At 38.9% G+C, this 5,271-nt stretch overlaps 1 pseudogene across 1 annotated transcript; it reads left to right on the plus strand.

Annotated features, from left to right (window-relative positions):
- The first annotated feature begins 418 nt into the window (after nucleotides 1-418).
- Nucleotides 419-1,822, plus strand: LOC308283072 (nuclear factor 7, ovary-like; annotated as a pseudogene). Its single transcript has one exon. The product of its transcript is annotated as a nuclear factor 7, ovary-like (transcript).
- The last annotated feature ends 3,449 nt before the right edge of the window (nucleotides 1,823-5,271 follow it).

Below are 5,271 nucleotides of genomic sequence, written 5' to 3' on the forward strand. Positions count from 1 at the left end.
GTGCGTGTTTGCGTGTGTGCGTGTGTGTGTGTGTGTGTGTGTGTGTGTGTGTGTGTGTGTGTGTGTGTGTGTGTGTGTGTGTGTGTGTGTGTGCGTGTGTGAGAGTGAACTTTGCAACAGGTGTGTCAAAGGACGCCCCTTGCCAGACTGTTCTGAGACGATAAGATTTACCTTCAGATCAAAGATCAAACACAACTTCCAGTGAGGAGGACAGACAGTCTTTTCACAGCTACAGGAGGGAATACTGACCCAGACCACTGGAACCTGCTGCTGACTCTGTCAGCTGAATGGACTTTAACAAGAACCACGATTCAAAGTGAAAGTAAACTTCAGGGAACATTCTAGAAGAGGGAGTGTTACCACCACTGGCTGATTTCCCGTATCGAGCAGCGTATTTGTAGCTGCGCTCTGTGACAAAATGGCTTCCAACGCATCTCGCCCAGAAGAGGATTATTCCTGTCCTGTGTGTTGTAACATCTTTAAAGATCCTGTTATCCTGTCCTGCAGCCACAGCTTCTGTAAAGCCTGTCTGCAGGAATGGTGGAGAGAGAAGGTAATAAAAGAATGTCCAGTTTGTAAGGAGAGACATTCAGTGGATCCACCCAGAAACCTGGCTCTGAAGAACCTGTGTGAGGCCTTCATACAGGAGAGACATCAGAGAGCTTCAACAGGGTCTGAGGTTCTCTGCAGTCTGCATGCTGAGAAACTCAAACTGTTCTGTCTGGAATGTCGACAGCCAGCGTGTTTTGTGTGTCGAGATTAAAAAAAACACATCAACCACAGATTCAGACCCATCGATGAAGCTGCACTGGATCACAAGGAGGAAGTCCAGAAATTACTGAAGCCTTTACAAGAGAAACTGGAGGTCTTTAATAAAGTTAAAACAAACTGTGACCAAACAGCAGAACACATTAAGGTCCGGGCCCGGCACACAGAGATGGAGATGAAGGAACAGTTTAAGAAGATGCATCAGTTTCTACAAGAGGAAGAGGAGGCCAGGATCACTGCACTGAGGGAGGAAGAGCAGCAGAAGACTCAGATGGTGAAGGAGAAGATTGAGGGTCTGAACAGAGACATATCAACCCTTTCAGACACAATCAGAGCCATAGAGGAGGATCTGAGAGCTGAACACATCTCATTCCTGCAGAACTACAAGACCACAGTGGAAAGAGTCCAGTTCACACTGCAGGACCCACAGCCGGTCTCAGGAGCACTGATAGACGAGACCAAACACCTGAAGAACCTGGCCTTCAGAGTCTGGGACAAGATGAAGGACATTGTCTCCTACACTCCTGTAATTCTGGACCCCAACACTGCCCATCCAAACCTCATCCTGTCTGATGATCTGACCAGTGTGAGATGGGGAGAGAAACAGCAGCTTCCTGACAACCAAGAGAGGTTTGACTACTGGAACCGTGTCCTGGGTTCTGAGGGCTTTCACTCTGGGACTCACAGCTGGGATGTTGAGGTTGGAGACAGCACATGGTGGGGACTGGGTGTGTCAGCAGAGTCTTATCAGAGGAAGGGAGAAGGAGGGGGTCAATACTGGAGCATATATTTATATGAAGGTAAATTCAAAGCATTCTCCTCACCAGGGTCATCCACTGCGCCTGTTCTCTCAGTGAAGCAGAACCCCAAGAAGATCAGAGTCCAGCTGGACTGGAACAAAGGAAAGCTTTCCTTCTCTGATCTTGATACTAACACACACATACACACCTTCACACACACTTTCACTGACACACTCTTTCCATTCATTGACACTGGTCATACTGTCCCTCTGAAGATGTTACCATGGAAGATCAGTGTAACTCTGGAACCATAGTTAAAGATGATGATGATGATGATGATGATGATGATGATGTATCAGTAATAGTACTAGTGCCAACAATAATAACAGAATTATTTGAATTTTAAAGTTAATGGTAATTAATATCAGGGGATTCATAGAAATGTAATTATCTCAGTATTAAACATCAAGATACTTAACTATAAAATGTATGCCTATTTTATGATCCTTTTACTCTTGCACTTGACTGTACTGTACTTTTTACACTATATCCAATTACAAAATCATCACATTGGAACAATCTCTTTATGACATTATAAAGAATGACATGTTATAATATGATGGCTAGCAGAGGGCAGTATGTTAAATATTACATTAGTTTTATGAAACCACAACGGCTGAGGTAGTCACTGTTAATAAAATGATAACACCATAATAAAATATTACAACAGCTTACTTGGAGGGATTGTGGGTCTAAATATGTCACGTTGCTCTTTTGAAATCGTCGCTTGACTAAATTATTATTATTTTTAACTGTATTGTTTAATGTATTCAATTTACATCATGTAAACTGTCATTTCTTCCATGGGTAATCTGAGAAATACATTCACATGAAACAGGAGAACATTTTACATTGATATGAAACTAATGAAAGAAGGACACAAAAATCTATGTCAGTTTAACAACTTGAATCAGGACACATCCACACAAACCCTATAAAGGCAGGTGCTGAATCCAAAAGCACACAAGATCAAAGGGCAAGAAATAGATATAAAAGTGCAGTAACTATGTTATTTGTCTCAAATCATCGTTTATCATTTTGGGGGATAAAGATTTACCTCAAGAACAGATTAGTGCAGTAATACTTACAGCACTGGTTCCCAAACAGTGGATCGGGACCCATGTTTGGGTCGTGGACAATTTTGTATGGGTTGCGAATAAATATAACCTTTTGTTTTTTATTCCTACATTTAAAAAAGAAATATAATTATTTCAAAAGATTTAAGAGAGTTGAAACAAAAAACTAAAACAATTCCCAACTTAGTAAGTAAAAACAACTAATAGAAACAGCATTTCATTCAATTCTAACATTTTCAAAAGTATTTCATAAATAAAAAATCGATAATTTTCCATAAATAACTAAAACTATTGTTTAAGAACTAGTGAAAATATAGCAGATATATAAGCTAATAGATCTGCTATTCGTATTGCTTATTTCTCTTTTAGGAACCACTGATGTTTACTGTTGAAACACTTCAAAGCCCAATTCATCAGTATAATGTGTGTCTTTTTACTGCACTTTGTCTTTAGAGTCTGAAGAAGAGACACTTTTCTTATTAAAGGGATATTCCACTTCCAAAAAAACTTTTGGTCATTTTATCGTCTAATCAGGCTTTTATGAACACCCTGAACAGTTTTTAATTTGCTTGATTCAATATTTAGATATTTGATGTAAATGTTATTAGGCCCTCCTCCTCCAGGACCTCTCCACATACACACCCATTGTAACTTCAAACTCCATTTTAACCATGATAGATTAATCAAAAACACCCATTATTTTTTCTGGTGACTCATAATACCATCCTAATACGTGAGCAGACCGTGTTTTTTCAATAACTTTTTTCTTTTATTTTTAATAATTCTTTGGGAAAATGGAAAACATTAAATACAATAATATCTTATTGAAAATAAATGAAAAAAGTTATTGAAAAAACACGGTCTGCTCACGTATTAGGAGGGTATTATGAGTCACCAGAAAAAAATAATGGTGTTTTTGATGAATCTATCATGGTTAAAAGGAAGTTTGAAGTTACAATGGGTGTGTATGTGGAGAGGTCCTGGAGGAGGAGGGCCTGATAACATTTACATCAAATATCTAAATACTGAATGAAACAAATTAAAAACTGTTCAGGGTGTTCATAAAAGCCTGATTAGATGATAAAATGACCAAAAGTTTTTTTGAAAGTGGAATATCCCTTTAATATGTTGGGTTCATGTTAATGTGTATTTTCAGACATTTAAACACATAGAGACTAAATACTTCACCAAAATAGCCTCTCTACAAGCTCAGAGGTCTGTTATCCCTGTTTTTTAAATGTTATAATTGTATCTAAATGGATGTGAAGTCAAACACATTGTTTTCGTGTCTTTAAGATGCTCCATCCAGCAAGTGATTTGACTATGCTGATGTTTTCAAGCAGCTCTGCTGAGAAAAGAACATGGGAACAATGGGAACAAACTGTCATTAATCTACTATGAGGAGATAGACCTACCTATTATTATATTCTAGTTTGGTTGACTACGTTCTGGTCAAACACACGCACGCACACACACACACACACACACACACACACACACACACGCACGTATGCACGCGCACACATACACTCACACAGATACTTGAACACTATTAAATGAATGCATATGTATGTATTGTACATTTGTCCATGTGTCTACATTAATAGAGACCGGGACAGGAATTTCAGGGAGGCCACAAAGACCATGGCAGTTGTTGCCCCTCAGTTTGGCCTTGTGCCCATCAAATAAATGTCATGCTCTGAGGCTTTTGTTGAGATTCTGAATTCTGTATTCCCCCGTCTTTAGCATGGATAAGTAAATACCATTATTTATTTATTTTGCTGCAGATAGTCTATAGGCCTATATTAAATGTAAAATCATCCTTAACCCTTATATTCAATCAATTCTTTCAATGGACTAAAATCGTGTTGACTAAAGTGGTAAAAACAAGTATAAAATGTGTTCAAATGTTCCTAGTCCTCAGCCTCACCCTGTGTGCTGTTGGCTCCCTCTAGTGTCAGTGAAGGTGTAGTGTTGTTCAATAGATATCAGTGGTGTAGGACTGTAGGTTATACATGCAGCTCATACAACCTCTGTTCTACACAGCTACTGTAGGTCCCTTCCACACCATGTCATAAACAACATGTCTATCACTAGTTGATTTAAACTACTAGTACATGGACATCATAAATACAATATACCCATACTTAGATGGTTTTATTTTGTATCTTTATTTTAAGAGATGAAGGTAGCTTTGTGGACAACAGTGCTTTCTTAGATTTTATTTTGTAAAACAAAAAGTATATGTCAACTCAATATTCTCAACAAAAGTCAAAACATCCAAACCACTGAGGAGACTCCATGCTCACTACTTATCAGAGTAGTTCAGTTCCTACATACAGTGGTTTCTGAACGGCAGACATAACAAATACAACCATTAGTTGTGTTGCTGCCTTCACCCAGTGCTTTGAAAAGCTCCTGATACCTCCTGCTCCAACATGAAGGACCACACTACAATATGTGCAATGCTTCTGCTTGGGAATTGTTTCCTTCCATGCTTTGAATGTGATGGTGTGGCTGTAGGTGAGACTACAACACTGCTAATGTTTAGGGGGCCTGTCAGCTGTGATGAGAGTCTCCACTTTCTGTGCACTAATATGGAGACATAAACTGCAATCTGAGAACTT

The sequence above is a fragment of the Nannobrachium achirus genome (assembly GCF_963921795.1).
Source record: "Nannobrachium achirus genome assembly, chromosome: 4".
Lineage (NCBI taxonomy): Eukaryota > Metazoa > Chordata > Actinopteri > Myctophiformes > Myctophidae > Nannobrachium > Nannobrachium achirus.